The following is an 18345-nucleotide window of genomic DNA, read 5'->3' as shown; positions in this document are numbered from 1 at the left end:
AGATGACGGAGTGTCTGTATTATCAAAATGGCGTAATGAATGATTGCCTTTACTAGTAGAGATTGGAACGCCAGTGAAAATGAAACCGCGGGCGTAACTCAAGCCCTGGGTGGAAAATCCTGCACAGGTGTGTTATTCCTGCTTCACACAGGAAGTGCTAAGACGGACGGTCTGGGCACCTGAGAGCGGAAGCACAATACAGCGGCGGCCGGCCGGTTTGTTAGTAGGGCCGCAAGGATAACCAGACAGTACTTCGGAAACTCTGAAAATCTTGGACGCAGCAGACAGGAACAAGGAAGCGTTACCTCGGAAATCACAGACTGGGTTATTTCCGAGGATTTTAGCTTTGAGAAGCGTACCATTGTATGAGTGTAGGTATTTCCTAGCAAACTCTCCGCGCTGGACGACAAAAGCCTAATATATGGTTGGTTGGCGGTCGGAAGAATCTGTAGAGAGGGAGAGTATTCCGTGGTTTCGAGAATAGGATTGGCCTTCTGTAGTTACTAGGGAGGGGAGCCGAATTTTGCTGGGAAGCCAGCAGTCTTTCATTTTGAGCGCCCAGGTTTGACGGTCGCTCAGTATCAGCTTTTGTTGGTACAGACGGACTTGCTGTCTTTTCTCTCAGGAGATTTTGTAATTAAAACGGTTAGGCACTGTACAGTTGCACACTTATATGATTCAGGACTTCGCCTCTAGTTAGGGAGTCGTCGTTAAGTGCGCAGCGTTCAGTGACTGAGAGCACTTCTTCTGTCTATACTTGTGTAGAGACATTGTCTGAACTCCGTCCTTGTGGCTGGGAGTTCGCGTTTCTTATCTGTAGAACACAGAGAGGAGAAGACAGTATTAGCTTATAATAGTCAGAGGACCGCCCTCTGCCTTCCTATTGTTTGAAAGAGTTTTATTTTGTGGCTGGGGTCCATCCATCGTCGCAGAGGTGTACGAGAACCATCACTCCGACGCACTGGACGCAGTACATACGGTGATATTGCTGATTCCTTCGGTTTATTAGGGCTATAAAGCTTAACAGCTGAAATCACGTAAATTTTATTTACACTGAGGTTCCACGCCACTGTTGATCACCTTTGAAAGTAGTGTCTTCCAGTGTTTGATGCGCAGACTATGTCAGTTGTCTCGCGTTATTTATATTAGGTCGCGTAGCCATAAAAAGGGACAGATTTGGGCAATTGATCAATCGTATTAGTTAGGAAATTCATTTGTAATACAAGGGGTTTTAATCTACAATAAGTATATAACCAGAAACAGCATTTATCATTTGGCAGTTACTAGTTCCCTTAATCATTCATTTATGTTTATGTTGTAATTTAAATGTTAAAGACCACGAAGGAGGTAATCACCACTAAGATCCTAAGATCTGCTTCAGGGGGTAGTCAAACAGCGCCAGATCTTCATTCTCGCGTTCAGCATTTCCGTTAAGCACATTTATTTTACACCCGCCTGGAGTAGCATCTTGGAATATTTTACGTGGCATGGAAGAAGATCACGCTGGGAACCTTAAATTGAGTGTGTTTTATTCTCATCATCACTACATTTTATATTCAGCACACTATGTACTTGTGACAATTGCCTGAACATGGATGATCGCTGCACTGAATGAATATTGGTTAATAACGCATGTGATGCTGTGAATTTAGGTGAAAATTCTTGGTTTAACTTTGCAGTAGAAGCCCGGGTACGACAACTGTAACTTCAATCAAAAGTCATTACTGGCAGATGGTGAAATTTAGTTTCAGCTACTCAGTGAGTTTGAATCCTTGCGTTTGTCCACGTATGTGTCTATTTTCCTGAATCACCGAAGCACTTACAGAATAATGATGTTCATTACGTTAACACAGCTTGCTTGTAAGGAACCACAGTGTTAGAATTTTTGTATATGGTCCATGCTAAATGCTGGTCAGGCGTAAGCTTCACTTTTATGAATAAATGTTTTTTTCCATGCTTCTATTTGGTCCGTTGCAGTTCACCATAATGTGCATACCAGCAAGCATTACCTCCCCCTGTGATCTCTTACCTCACGCGACCTATAAGAAAGAATTACTTGGGAATATTTACTTAAGTGTAATCCGTGATAGGTCGATCTGAAGATGAATGGTTGGAATTCCGTTGCACGACTTTTCTTTGTGGTAGAAATTAGGACTAAATTTCACATAATATTGATGGAACTTCAGAAGATACTCAGTGTCAGGTGGACACTTTTAAACACTGAGTTTGCGTAATTAGAAGCTCGCCCCTGTTATAGCGCAAAAGATCGACGCACCACAGAGGTTTGTAACAAAGGGGGCCTGGGCAGTAACTGGTACAGAGGGAACCGGTCAAGATGAGGATTCGTTTCCTGGGAGCATGGCCCGTAGAGGTCCTCTTGATCTGATCAGTTAGAAGCTGGTATGACTTCTTCGGGTATCTCATAGTGTTGTCAAAATGCTTAAAGAGGATTTACTTTTTCTTCGTCTGCTGCAGAAGCCTTGTCTCTGTTACCTTTTAAAGTAACCATCTTTGTCCCATACTACTGCCACAGACTTGTTTAAATACTGCGTCTGTAGCATTTATGGCGGAAAAACAATCAAACGACGGAAGTGTGCTTTCCAGTCTACCTTTCATGGTGGGATAACTTGGAGGCCCAGCTATGCCAATACAGTAAGCCGACTGGAACATCCACAAGTCCTCTTCCCAACTTACCTGTGAGTTTCCGTAGACATTTACATCGCCGGCCGGGGTGGCCGAGCGGTTCAAGGCGCTACAGTCTGGAGCCGCGTGACCGCTGCGGTCGCAGGTTCGAATCCTGTCTCGGTCATGGATGTCCGTAGGTTAGTTAGGTTTAAGTCGTTCTAAGTTCTAGGGGACTGATGTCCTTAGATGTTTAGTCCCATAGTGCTCAGAGCCATTTTTTTGTTACAAGCTATCTTGTGAAAAGATTGTTTTATAATGAAGTAAAGTCGTCACCCGGTAAAGATATATAACTTGTAATACAGTCACTAAACATAAGATTACAGAGTCGTTTCTGACTTGCATTTATAAGCCAAATACATTTTACGAAAGATTTAATCACCGATTTCATTGTGAGGCAAGTCAACCAATGTATTTACGTTGTACATCACATGATGTTTAACACAGTGCATAGTACATATTCCGTAAAGATGTAAAGGCATCCAGTAAAGGAAGCAGAGTCCAATAATTTGAAACCTATAGCTGCAGAAACACTGCGCACGACGTGCTGAATTGTGGACTTTGTTCTGAAGAAGTGTATACATGTTCAATGTATTTTATTTCAGTGTTATTATTACAGAGTGGGCTCATCTCCCCATGCCACAGCAACTGATAATAAGCGACGTTGGTAAAACACATTCATATTCGTTGAGCTTTTATCTTAAAGTAAGTTTAATTTTGCTATGCCTCCTGTTCAGCTTTGTTCTCTAACAGCAAGTGTTAACTGCTCCGGTAACTTTCCTTTATAATGTTTCAGTTCAGACTGAGCCCAAAAACTGCTGCGCGAGTCGACAAATTGTGTATGAAAGAGCATCGTTTTTCTAAATCACTTCATGATTTACTTACCCTAGTAATCAAGTTTTAAACCGAGCTGTAAACTTACATCTGTTCTGTGAAATCATGATCTTTCATATCAGTCAGTATCTTGTAAATTATGTATTCTAATGAACTTCACACTGTTCATCTGGGCTTAGCCACGCCATGAAACTCCAAAGCCTACCCCGCGACTCCCTATGCCAAATTGCTTTCAAGCGGTTAAACTGACAAAGGAATCTTTGTGAACTGCCCTTCTACGATTTTCTTCTTACTTGTAAGATGTTAACATGATAGCAGTACAATTCATACGAAAATATCTGTTTTGTAGATTTCTGAGCGTTGTTTAGGATCAAAAACATCAATCCCCCTAGACGAAAGCTTAGCGAAGTAATTGTAAGGTCCTCGCTCAAGGCATTTTTTTACTTTACTTGTCACCAAATTTTTGTTTTCTTACGAATATCCACATCTCTAGGCGAATGAAACGGAAAATATGCAGCTATTTTCTTGTATTAAAAAGTGCGATTCCTCATTTGTTAATTCACATTCCAGTTTGGTAATAAATACAGAATTCTAATAAAAGTTTTAAGAAATTGGGTGTAGATAAAGTCGTTTAAAAATGGTTCAAATGGCTCTGAGCACTATTGGACTTAAACAGAGGTCATCAGTCCCCTAGAACTTAGAACTACTTAAACCTAACTAACCCAAGGCCATCACACATCCATGCCCGAGGCAGGATTCGAACCTGCGACCGTAGCGGTTGCGCGGTTACAGACTGAAGCGCCTAGAACCGCTTGGCCACACCGGCCGGCAATAAAGTCGTACCAGCGACCTCGCGATTAGAAGACGTAAACGATGTATAGCCTGCTCACCTACCTGTTGCTCTCTTCGCCAAGTTTTAAATTATTTGCACTCCACACAGCTCCAAAATATTCAAAGGTGATTTTTTGGAAGCGCATCGTGGGCTACTGCTTTAGGTCACTGGCCTTCAAACCTTATACATGTAAATATGAATAAAACCGAAGGGAGACCTTCTGGAAGGTTTCCTTGTGAGCTGCTTCCGAATTACGAGTGCTGTGTAAGGTGGGATAATTTGTTACATCCGCATGTCAGAAATATAACTGAATTTTCTTTAGAGACGAATGAACTCGGTAACATCTTTTCGCAACAGCGCTGTGGAAATGTGAACTCGATGTTTGGTCAGGTTGGAATACTGCGCCGTCGGTGACAGTGAGCGAATACGAAATACACGTCTGGGAAAAAAAAAGACAGAATGAAGAAAAAAGGAGAGTGAGATTTCCATCCGGCCGGCGCCCCTCCAATTAGAATGAAATGAGGTCTGTGTGCCCCGGCGCGGCGCAGCCCACCAGAATAGAGGGTAGAGGAGAGCAGGCACAGGCGTGGGGACCGCGCTGTGATTGGGCGACCGGGTACGTGGCAGGGGGACGAAGCCAATCAGGCCGCCGGCTGATGGCAGATACGGCACGCCGACACGGCGGCACGGTGACGGGTCTTCTGTTGTGGCGAGGCGTTGTCAGTGTCCGGACACGAAAACCCCGTGGGATTCGCTAGCTATTCGTGTACCAGCGTGGCGTACTGCACGGCTATTACTCAATAAACTGTCTTGTATAACTTCATTTCTACTTTGTTTTGTTTTGCTTTTCATCATCATGATAACGAACATGTTCATCATCATCATCATGTGACAAGCCACGCCCCATCCCCCCTCGTGTCCATCTCTTCCTCCTCTCTCTGGCCAATATCAGCACAGTATTAAAATGAAACAGTGAAGTTCTTCTACCACAACCAAAGATTTTTGAAAGCCTGCGACTGTCAATCACCATTTATGTCACTATAATGCACTTGCCATTGAACATGAGAACAAGTATAAAACATTTTCTCGATAAATAGTTAAAGAAGCAATATTTCTGTATTGTAATTAACGAACCACAAGTAAGTAGTGGCGTAAGGTGAGTTTTACTGTCTCTACCATCCCACAAAACTACAGAATACGAAATAAAATCAACTGTTGCTTTACGCTCCTGTTCATTGTCGTCGCTAAAAGATGGCAGCTTTCATAGTTCGATTATGGTTCAAATGGCTCTGAGCACTACGGGACTTAACATCTGAGGTCATCAGTGCCCTAGAACTTAGAACTACTTAAACGTAACCAACCTAAGGACATCACACACATCCATGCCCGAGGCAGGATTCGAACCTGCGACCGAGTTCGATTATTATAACATAGTTGCATGATGAGAGAAAAATAACTTTAGAAAACGTTTGAAATAAACAGTGAAAGAATCTGGAAGTCATATAAATTTACTTGTGGTTAACCCAAAAATGGATACCAGTCACTAAGTATTCTGAAGGAAAGTAAAACAATTACAAAGACCCAGCATTATGCACAAGTCCACATGCAGAAGACAATGCGAAAATCACATGATTTTTGTCTAACTTCACACTTACCACAGTTCTGAGTCATGTTGCTTCACGAGCTGCGCCGTTGCGGACTGAGACCGGTCATCGTAAAATAATTGATATTGTGATGAAAGACGTGAATAACAATCATTTAAGATCGTTGCTGGCTGAAATTTACTAATATGCTGAAAGTCGTTGGTCGAATGTGCTTGAAAGACGAAACGAGGGATAAAGTGCCTTTGCGTTTCAAACAGCGTGATGGAACCGTCTGAACGAAGGGCAGCTAGAGCTCTAGTTGGACAGCTCAGGTCAAAGCTTTTGCCTTGCAGTAAGAGATCTCTGCACTTCTCTGTTTTGACGAAGATGAGGTCTTTTGGACAGAGATGAACAGTGACAGACTGTCTGTGAGTACGAAAGGAGATCACCAAGAAGTTATCATTTAGTCGTCTTGCTATTTTGTTCAGATTATTTGGGTGAGGAACACGTCCTGTAACAAAATTGACCACACCGCTTGAAGCTAGAATGTACTACTTTTGAATTCTTTCCTTCGCACTGGAAAATACCTCACAGAATCCACGTCCTGTTGCAATCCAACTCCTCCTGCCATTCTCTCATTGCGCATGAGGCGATTTCTTCCTTGTAGTTTGCTGTTTGTCCTACTACTTCAGTCATGTTTCCTGAATCTCCTCGTTGTAAGCAGCAGCTCTCTCCTTCATTCCTCTTATTATGAACGAGCGATCACAGACGTGGTCCTGTATGCATTTTTATATCTGAATAGTGTGCTTCACTGCATCTTGCATAGGGCTTGTTTAGGTTTGAGTAGGTTCGCGTTTGACCCCTATAATGTAAGCAAATACTGCACCGTGAAGCAGATTGATGTATCTCGTTATCAATGAAGTTTATTTAATCGATTAGTTGCAGTTTTGCTCATGGGACTAAGAGCTCGTTCACAGAAAATCTCGATATGTTTATTAAAACTTGCTGCCACACAACTTTCAGTCGAATTACTGCACATCATCAACATCAAATTCCTTCTCCATAACACATTTCCGCTTTTTATTGCATCTAATCAAAACAGTTACATAAAATATTTCACAAACAAAACAATAAACTCACAGCATCACACAATCATTCTGTAGTTGCGATGGAATCTCTGGGACCTAGAAAACTTGCATTAAAATACACAGCCGTGCACTATTTCATCAAAAGTCTTCGGACACCTGGCTGAAAATGGCTTACAAGTTCGTGGCGCCCTGCATCGGTGATGCTGTAATTCAATAAGGTGTTGGCCCACCCTTAGCCTTGATGACAGCTTTCACTCTCGCAGGCAGACGTTCAATCGGTGCTGGAAGGTTTCTTGGGGAATGGCAGCCCATTCTTCACAGAGTGCTGCATTGAGGAGAGGTATTAATGTCGATCGGTGAGGCCTGGCACGAAGTCGGTGTTCCAAAACATCTCAAAGGTTTTCTATAGATTCAGGTCAAGACTCTGTGCAGATCACTCCATTACACGGATGTTAGTGTCATGTAATCACTCCGCCACAGGCTGTGCGTTATGAACAGCTGCTCGATCGTATTGAAAGATGCAATCGCTATCCCGGAATTGCTATTCAACAGTGGGAAGCAAGAAGGTGCTTAAGACATCAATGTAGGCCTGTGCTGTGACAGTGCCACGCTGAACAACAACGGGTGCAAGCCCCCCTCGCCCCCCCCCCCCCCCCCCTATGAATAACACCGCTACACCATAACACCACCGCCTCCGTATTTTACTCTTGGCACTACACACGCTGGCAGATGACTTTCACCGGGGTTTCGCCATACACACACACTACCATCAGATCGTCACAGTGTGTACCGTGATTCGTCACTCCACACATCGTTTTTCCACTGTTCAGTTGCCCAATGTTTTCGCTCCTTACACCAAGCGAGGTGTAGTTTGGCATTTACCGGCGTGATTTGTGGCTCATGATCAGCCGCTCTACCATGAAATCGCAGTTTTTCACCTCCCGCCTAAATGTCATAGTACTTGCAGTGGATCCTGATGCTGTTTGGAATTCCTGTGTGATGGTTGTCTGCCTATTACACATTGTGATCCTCTTCAGTTCTCGGCGGCCTCTGTCAGTCAACAGACGACGTCGGCCTGTACGCTTTTGTGCTGTACGTGTCCCTTCACGTATCCAATTCATATCACGTCGGAAATAGTGGACCTATGTATGTTTAGGAGTGTGGAAATCTCGCGTACGTATGGCACAAGTGACACCCAATTACCTGACCACATTCGAAGTCCATGAGTTCCGCGGAGCGCCCCATTCTGCTCTCGCACGATGTCTAAATGACTATTGAGGTCGCTGATGTGGAGTACCTGGCAGTAGTTAGCATTAGTAGCACAGTGTACCTAATATGAAAAATGTATGTTTTTGGGGGAGTCCGGATACTTTTGATCACATAATGTACGTCACTTAGTCCGAGAACTGAGGAACAGCAGCTCAGACTTTTCACTTATTTAGTAGCTCTTCATTTTAACTCTTCTACTTCCGTTTCAATAGACTTGATACTATAAAGTTTAATATAAACAACTTTTAGTGTTGTTTTGTTGACTTGATTAGGTTGCGAGAGATAAAACTGACGATGATCTCCATGTAATTTTAGTTTGCTTTCCGAGCATCTAGTGTGAAGTATTAACTTGAAATATTAGCTATTGTCCTTTGGCTTTATGTTCAGCGATTCTGCTGAAATGATGATGTCAGTATATGTCACGTATCCTTTCCCTTGAGGTAGTTATCTGTTTCCAAACCAATATCCCAGAACTCTGGTCCAGATAAAGAGTCCCAGAGAGCATTCACCAGTTAGATGTTTTTTATCACTCTCCTTTCATTAAATTTGTTTAATTTGGAACTAAGTTGCCTATATTTGCAACCATCTCCCATCACCTGATTTTATTCTAATGATTTGTATTCTTCATGGACCAGTAATCTTAAAGAACAGGCTATATTACGTGGTGCGTCTTTACTTCAGTTATTTACTCGCTCATGTAATCGAAGCCACTGACGCGTGCAATGACACTTGACTCTGATGAAGGCAGTTAAAATCCCGGTGATGGTAAGAATTTTCGTGTTGAGTATTTGCCGTGTAAGTGGAAACGCATTATTGACATGAAGCTCTTAATCCAGCAGACTTCATGTAAATGTACTTCACTGAAATATAAACCTCTCCACAGCGTGTAATAAAGTGAATGCATGTGACTCTGTTAACAGCGATTCATCTGTCAAATGGCAACATTAAGCCCGTCAGCCCTGTTTGTGCTCTTTCAAAAGTGTAGGGAGTGAGATGACACCAGGTTTTACGGTGTTCCTTGTCTAATCACCCTATAACCAGAACATGATTTTTTTTCTGTTTTGTTATTAGTCATCTGACTGGTTGGATGCAGCCCACCATGAATTCCTCTCGATGCCAATCGCATGTCAAAGTAGCAACCGCAACCTACATCCTCAACTGTTTGCTGGATGCACCTCAATCTCTGTCTTCCTCTACAGTTTTTACACTCTATAGCTCTCTCTAGCACCATGGAAGTTATACCCTGAAGCCTTAACCGATGTCTTATTACCATATCCCTTCTTCTTATCAGTGATTTCCATACATTCCCATTCTCGCCGATTGTGCGGAGAACCTCCTCATTCCGTACCTTATCAGTTGACCTAACTTTCAAATGCTTCTATTCCCTTCTGTTCCGGTTTCTCCACAGTCCATGCCGCACTACAATACACTGCTGTGCCCCTTCCTCTCTTTCTTCCTCGAATTAAGACCGATTTGATATTAGTAGACTTCTCTGGGCCAGGAATCTATTTTTTACCAGTGCCAGACTGCTTTTTATGTCTTCCTTGCTCCATCTGTCATGGGTCATTTTGCTGCCTAGGTAGCAAAATTCCTAAACTTCATCTCCTTCGTGTTCACCAGTTACGTTGTTAAATTTCTCGCTGTTCTCATTTCCGCTACATCTCATTACTTTCACCTTTCTTCGATTTACTCTCTGGTATGTGTCCACAGCTCGTGGTCTAGTGGTTAGCTTTGCTACCTCTGGACCATGGCGTCCCGGGTTCTATTCCCTGTCGTGTTGGGGATTTTCTCTACCTGGGGACTGGGTGTCTGTGTTGTCCCCATCATTCCATCATCACTCGTGAAAGTAGCTAGACTGGTCTGTGTACATATCGGGAATTTGTACGGGCGCTGATGACCTCACTATTGAGTGCCCCACAAACCAAACATCAACACCATAACCTCTGGCGTGTTTTCTGGGTGTCCTGCAACGCCGCCGTCCCGCAACGTAGCACTGCTATGCGGGCTATTGCTCCAGCTCCGTAGGCGCAGCGTCCGAAGTCAGCCGAGCTTCGCCTGGCCTGCAGGTAGCAGGCTAGCTCAGAGGGCGCGCGCAAGAGCAGTGGAGGCCGCCACATCTACGAAATTTTTTCTGCATATGCTGCGCCATTTTCATCAGCCAAAGGGAGCCCATATCGCTAGACCAATAGCTGTCTGATAGTCAACCGCCATGTGGGTGTAACTGCCCTAGACCAGCGAGCAGCAGGTAGTTACGTCTCCGCTGCTACTCGGCCTCGACGTCGATCTCGCCACCTGGGGCCACAGTGCATTGCAACCCGCTGCTCCAGCCATGGACTCTGATGCTGGAACTCCTAGTGCTGCTCGTGAGATGGGACTTTAATTTTCTGTCTACTGTTGGTGTCTACGAAGATAGTCGGTTTTGTTTGCAAGAGACCATCTCAGAAGATAGTTCCACGAAGAGATTTCCTTGTGTTATTTATTTTGGTCTGCTATCGGATCGCAGAACTTATATTTATGAACATAAACTGATTCCATCAATAAACTGATTTTTGATTGTAATCAACTGACTTGCGAAAGTGCACCAAGCTGAGATACTTCACTCTCATTCTATATTGAGTACTTTTAGGCTGTTCATGCCATTCATCAGATCCTGTAATTCTTTTTCACTTCCACTCAGGATAGCAACCACATCACCAAATATGAACGTTGATCTCCATTCACCTCGCATTTTAATCCAAATCTTGAACCTTCCTTTTAATTCCGTCATTGCTTCTTCGACATACAGATTGAACAACAGTGGCGAAAATCTACGTCCCTGTCTTAAACCAGTCTTTCATGATCTTCCACTCTTCCCTCGTGGTTCTTATACTCATTGTATATCACTCGCCTTTCCCTACAGCTTATACCTATTTTTGTCAGAATTTGGAACATCTTACACCATTTTACATTGTCGAACACGTTTTTCTGGGTCGTCAAATCCTATGCCCATGTTTTGGATATTCTGCAGTCTTGCCTCCATTATGAACTCACCTGTATGTTATTCTTGTCAGCATGAGCTTTTAAGCTGATTCTCACACTTGTTGGCGTTAACAAGCTTGGGAATAATCGTTTTGTTGTCATTTTTCCCAATGGTTTTATAAATTCCTAAAAAATATTTTCTATCCCTTCCACCTTACTGGATTTTGAGTCTTCCAGAGCACTTCTGAATTATTATTCTAATACTGGCTCCCCTGTCTCTTCCCTATTTCTTCATATTTCTTCTTCTGTCATATTGTAGGGAAGCAGCGTACTCACGCTGTAATAAATTCACATCAGTCTTTCCATTGTATGCCAGCCGAGTCCGCTGTAACTATCTCTGACGTCATGAAGGTTGCGCAATACTTTAAAAATCAAGTAAATAACCTGAAATGGTTCTAGCATGTCAGGAGTAATACTAAATTAATATGTGTTGAATATCAGTTCGATAACTTTAACCATTTTCGAAATTTGGACGTTTTTCTGTAAAAATCATTGGCGCAACAGCAAAAAGCTAGAGACTTAAAATTTTTTATTTTGATTCCTTTTTCATAATAATTTAATAGAAACAGTACTTTGGATCTCACAAATTAAGATTTTAGTTGAAATTAAATATTTTCTGGTTTTTGTCTTAAAAATTAAGGAAGCAAGATAGATTAAGTAGGCTAATAAATAAGGCTAGGATGTTTATATTTAAGTAGAATGGACATACGCTATAATCATAAAGATGTGAGAAGTTTCAATTGAATAACCATATAACTATAGCGATAGCGTATCTCCAAAGGGCAAGTTCAGAGCTCGTCTACCGCGTGTAGTATAATTAAGTTAATTCTCTCGCCCAAAATATTTTACTTAGCCACGTCAGACTTTTATTATGATTACTTACCTGTGTGCTGAATGCACATTTAAATTGAGAGCTTCATCGGCCATCAGCAAAAGGAGCTATGATTTTTTCAATGAGTTAAAGTGGTGCATTACTAGCCCAGCGGCTAGTTGGGAGAGCCGATTTGATCAGGTGTTCCCTTAACCGTCCGCACCGCGGCTTTATTATATATAAGAACGCTGCGTGAGGAAGTAAGGCCCCAGTTCTCTCCAGACGCAGATTAGCACACCATCTGTGCCGGGACTCGCGTCGCGTCGGTATCATTGCTATAAACAGCCACGGATGCCGTATTAAGTTACTCGGGATACGCGTAACCATGAAATCGATTTCGAGTGAAGTGTTAATTCTGGGATGACTTTAATTATCTATTTTCAGGTTGCGTATGTCGTATTTTCAAGTGCCGCCGCAGGACACACTTTCTACCATTATTTAGCGTGGTGTTTGATGAACATTATCATCAAATTATGGCGAGCATTCATTTAAACATGTAATTTGGACAGTTATAGTTGCATCAGCGCATTAGACTCTGAACTGCTCTGTTAGACAGATTGTGTGGAATCTTTTTTTTTTCATCTGTGACTTTCAGAATATAACGAAGTTTTTTTTCACGATCGTTTTTGATTATGAATCCCAGACAATCTCCTAATTCCTCAGAGCTATAAGCTGTAGCTATAAGTATATTTCTCAGATGAAGTGGGCACTAGGAATTCTAATTACAGGCTTCACGTTTTGCTAATCACTTTCTGGTTGCCAATATTGTAGTTAGAGAGCCAGTGTTGAGAACGGCAAAAGACAGCATAAATAATAGGAACATTTATATAACAATTAATTTCACCCGCCGCCCCAGATATGGTTAATCGGCAGGGAAATGCAGTGTTTCTACATTCAAATAAATAACAACAAAATAATTTCAGCCACCTGCCGCCCCACATATGGTGCATCGGCCGGGAAAGAAACTGAGTAAAAGTGAAAGTGATTTTTTTAAATATTCGGATTCGCGAGTGAAATGCGACACGCAACTGAGTAATAGAACAGTGATAGTGTTAAGTGTGCATGTGGACGACGCAATTGGATTAACGACGCATCTGGATTGACGGAGCTGGCACTGAGTCTAGCGGCGCTGCTGGCATCGCGAGAAGCCAGTTTCGCCTCACCGCAGTCGTCCGCCGGAGCAACCGGAGTCGAGCCTGCCGTTGCGGGCCACACAGCAGCCGTCGGAGTGCCGTCTGCAGTTCAACACGTCGCGTCGCATCAGTAATCCTGGTACGCCGCGCCGGCAACGCCATACGTCGTGCAGAACGAACAAAGTTAAGTGAAAAGCTGTTAAAAATTTTACTAACCTGCACTAAAAGGCTGTCGGCGATGGAACCGCCAAAAGAAACTGATGTTAAACTTAAATCAGAACCTATGTCTGTTGAGGGAACTGTAAATCCAGACAACGGTTCAAGTGTAAATGTGCATGAAAATAGTAATGTTAAAGTGAAATATGAAGTATTGTCTCCTGACAGTAGTGTGAAAAGGGGCAATGATTGAATAATAGAGACCCCTGTAGTAAAGCAGAAATCAGAAATTGTTGATGTATTGGATGATAGTTTATCTGATGAGTTAATAACGAAACAGTCATCAGAGATGGTAGAGTAAGAAGGAGAAGTTAGATATGACTAATCAATCGGAAGTTTCATTTAGTTTTGATGATTCTGGTGTTGGAGCTAGTTTTTCGTCACCTGAGTGTGATAAAAAACCAGCTAGTGAGCAACCCAAAGATACTGGGGCTATTGATTTAAATGTTATATTGCAAGCAATAGCTACCAGTAATGCTGAATTAAAGTCTGAAATTGTGGCCAGCCAAACAAATTTTAATAAATGGTTTGAGGCAATGGACAATAAATTAGAATCCAATAATGCTGAATTAAAGTATGAGATTGTGGCCAGCCAAACTAATTTTAATAAACGATTGAAGGTAATGGACGATACATTCAAGGCTGGATACAATAAGCTAAAAGAGGATGTGGACAGTTTGAATTATAAAATTGATTACAACCATGAGGATATTAAGAGAAAGGTTGCTCAACAATTTTCTGAAATGTATAAAACAGTACAATCCGAAGTTGCTGAGGTTCGCCAAGACTTCCAAATGGAAGATGCGAAGCTGGAGCACAAGTTAACAGAAAAAATCGAGGCGGAATCTGAACTGTGCTCAGATAGGTTCAAAGATGTTAAGTAGATGCAATCAAAACTACTCATATTGTGCAAAGAGTAGATAATGTTGAAATGAGAGTAGAAAATATTAGTACTAACATTGCTAACATTGAGAGTAAAGTAGCTTCAGTAACTTCTGGTAATGGTAGTATGCAACAAGTTGTAGCTGCAAACGCCGCTTTTATCGGGTGTCGGCAGTTCTTGCGGTTCGATCCAGATAAAAATATCCACCCGCTAGATTTCTGGAACGATTTTGAAGATGTGATTCCACCAACTTGGTCTGAACGTGAGAAAATCTCATTTATTAGAAGCCATTTAGCAGGTGACGCCATGCGTTGGTCAGCTGGTGTTATGTTGAAGTGTAAAACATTAGAGGGGTTTAAAACAGCTTTCATTAATTTTGGACTGGAAAACGCTTCAATGCAGGCAAGTAGTCTATTAAAGAGTTTGCCAGGTCATGGATCTCACGTTTGTCACATTTGGACGAAAAGCTAAAACCTGAAATGATAATACTAGGTCTTGAAGCCAAACTGCCATGGTATTGGCAAACTAGAATTATATCTGCCCCTAGAGACAATCATTGAGTATTTGGAACGTGTAGAACGTGTTGCTGCCAATGAGGAGCAAGTACGTAATAACAGAAATGCTGATAACAATAGTAGTAATTTTAAGAACGAGCAGAATGGCAACGTAAACATCAGAACAGTAGGTGTTCGCCATCCTAAGAGAGGTAGGAATTGGAGAAATAATTATCAGAACCAACAATGGCATCCAAATGATAATAATTTTGTTCCAAACAAAATTATGCAGGTAAACAACAGTACGGAAAGCAATGCTGTGCCAGTTAACTATAATGGAAATAAAGGAAACAGTAGTAGGCCGAGGCAGGAAAACTAGTTCCCGTCTATGAGGACACTGGCGCTCACCAGGCGGTTACTTTTCCTAAGCCAGTAGTTACGGTAATTGCTAATACAGATCAGAATACGCAGACTGAACATGTGGATGAATGGTCGGTAGCATCTAACGATCCAGCAGAAATATTAGATCACTCACAGTATTTGATAGATACCGTGTTAGAGACGCTTTCTAAGTGGGAAGAGAAAGAGAAGGCGCAGCAGCGTAATGGTAGGGAAGAGCTACGAAATACTGAATTGTCAGGTGAAGAAGCAGAAGAAAGTCATGCTTATATTTACGATGAGGATGATGTGCTCTTATATAAAGTGCCTGTGCAGGATGTTGGTACTGTACTAATAGATTTAGGGCAGTAGGTAACTGAGAATGTAGAGGGTAGTCTGTTGGGGGTCGATGAACCCAGTAGCTGTGACCAGTTGTCACTTGAGAAGGAACCCGACGATAATAATGAAAATGATTTAGCTGTAACTAGTATTATGCCCGGTCTGGAGGCACAGAGTCGCTCAGACTACAGTAATTTGGGTCATGTTCAGCAAACTAAATGTAATGAAGTCGTGCGGTGTTTCGATTTGAAATTAATAGACCGACTGGAAAAGGCAGCTGAAAATGTAATTCAGGAAACCCCTACACACTGTGACCTACATGTAATGAAGACAGATGTCGATCCCTTTAGTTGGAGACAAATCAAAAAGGAACTACTGGATGAATTTGAGGAACCACTTGTACAACCTAGAATAAGCCACCCTATAATAATAGTGAATATGTTGGGTATCAATGTACGTTGTCTCTTAGACAGTGGAAGTGAGGTGAGTGCGATATCTCAGTCCTTCTTTGATGCGTTACCTGGTAAAGACAAGCTTACAGTAATGAGGGTATCAGGACTAAGAATAATTGGTGCTACCGGCAAGGTTTCAAAAACGGTAAAGCAAGAAGTTTTGCTGCCCTTTAACATTAATGGTAATTTAATTGATCATCCCTGCTTAATTGTAAACAATCTCAGTATTGAGGTTTTAATTGGCATAGATTTCATGTCGAAATATCTGAGTGTTGTTGACTTTGAAAGAAGCAAGTTAAAAATGATCTTGCCGATAACTGGAGTAATTACGGTACCTTTTAGTGATAAACATCTAGTAACTAATGATGAAACTTGGGAGCTGCGTAACCGAGTTCTGAAAAATAGGAGATATTGGGACGAAAGTATTAATCTTAGTAAAAATAAGCTAAACACAGAAGAAGAAGAAGAAGAAGCAATTATTTTGGACCAAATAGAAGCTAAATTGCAGGAAATCGATAAAATTTTAGCTAATCAGAAGGAAGAACTGAGACCGGTTCTAAAAAGGCATCATAAGGTATTTTCAAATCGACCTGGCGTGGTCAAAGGTTATGAATGTCAATTAAAGGTGAAACCTGGCCAAGTGTTTTTTAGGAAGCCATACCAAATACATGTAGCTAGGAAGGAGGCAGTTCGAAAGGAGATACAGAGAATTGTGATTGAAAAAGCGGTCAGTGAGTACAATAATCCTCTTGTTGTTGTACCAAAAAGAGACGGGGTTGTCAGATTGGTCTTGGACGCTCGTTGGTTAAATGAAATAGTGGTTAGGGAAAGTGATAGACCGCAGAACATGGGCGAGTTATTGCAAAAGTTCCGGGGAGTAAAATTCTTAACTTCTATGGACATCACGTGTGGATATTGGAATTTGCCACTGGCAGAAAGTTCAAGGAAGTACACGGCTTTCTTGTACGAAGGAGTTTGTTACCAATACCGGGTGGTACCTTTCGGACCTAATATCTCTGTTTGTGCCTTCGTACGTGTGATGTGCCATGTTTTAGGATCAGCCTTAATTAATAAAATAACAGTCTACGTAGATGATCTGTTAATAGCAACTCCTACCCGGGAAGAACACATAGCTTTATTAGAGGAAGTGTTAGAGGCTATTGAGAGAGGTGGCATGAAACTAAAGATTGAAAAGACAGAGTGCGTTGAAGAGGAAATAGGATTCTTGGGATATATGATAAGTGAAAAAGGTATTCTGCCTGACCCAGGCAAGCTAGCAGTAATTGAAAAATTTGAGGCTCCCAGAAACATGAAGCAGTTGAGATCGATGTTCGGTCTTTTCGGATTCTATAGGCGTTTTGTTAGTGATCAGGCCTTTAATGCGCCCTGTCTTCACCTCCTGCTGAAAAAGAATACCCCTTGGGTTTGGACAGCAGAATGTCAACAGCCGTTCGAGGTGCTTAAACAATCTTTAATTAATAGTCCTATTTTACATCATCCTGATTTTGAAAAACCATTCTGCAAGTCTGTTAATTCTAGTGGCTATGGTATAGCTGTGGAGGTATTCCAAATAGAAATAGAGAACGAACAAGAAGTGCACAAGACTATAGCTTTCGCAAGTCGATCTGTACAGGCAGCAGAGAGAAATTATGGCATCTCAGAACTGGAAGCATTGGCAATTGTATTTGGGGTACAGAAGTTTGAGTAGTATCTATTGGGTCACAAGATAATTGTTTACAGTGACCATAAGGCGTTGACCTTTTTAAAGACCTGTAAGTTGAGGAATGCTCGTTTGATAAGATGGTCATTGTACCTCCAGCAGTTTGACCTTGAGGTTAGATATATTCAAGGGAAAGACAATCTGGTAGCTGATGGGTTATCTAGAAGTGCGGAGCTCTGTGCTGACGCGGGAATTACAGCAACAGACCTAAGTGAAGTACGAATGTTTGCGTTGCACGAAGTAAAGGAAGAAAGTGCATTAAAGAGGGTGATTAAGAGCTTGAGACGTGAGCAGAATGCAGATGACCAGCTGAAATTAGTGAAGAGCTATTTAGGAAATGCGAACTATCCTAAGGTTTCGCAATACTATTGTCTGCACAAAGGTATTCTGTTTAGGAGGAAAAGGGTAGGTGTTTCTGAGTGGAAGCTGTGCTTTCCCTCACAACATGTAGACTTACTAATCGACTATGTACACCTGAGGTATGGGCACTATGGTGCAAAAAAGTGCATTGCAAAATTAAAAGAGAAGGTTGTGTTTGACAACATGTACCGTC

This window comes from Schistocerca piceifrons, chromosome 2, assembly GCF_021461385.2.
Source record: "Schistocerca piceifrons isolate TAMUIC-IGC-003096 chromosome 2, iqSchPice1.1, whole genome shotgun sequence".
Classification (NCBI taxonomy): Eukaryota; Metazoa; Arthropoda; class Insecta; order Orthoptera; family Acrididae; genus Schistocerca; species Schistocerca piceifrons.
The sequence above is the reverse complement of the archived record's forward strand: the minus strand, read 5'-3'. Positions refer to the sequence as shown.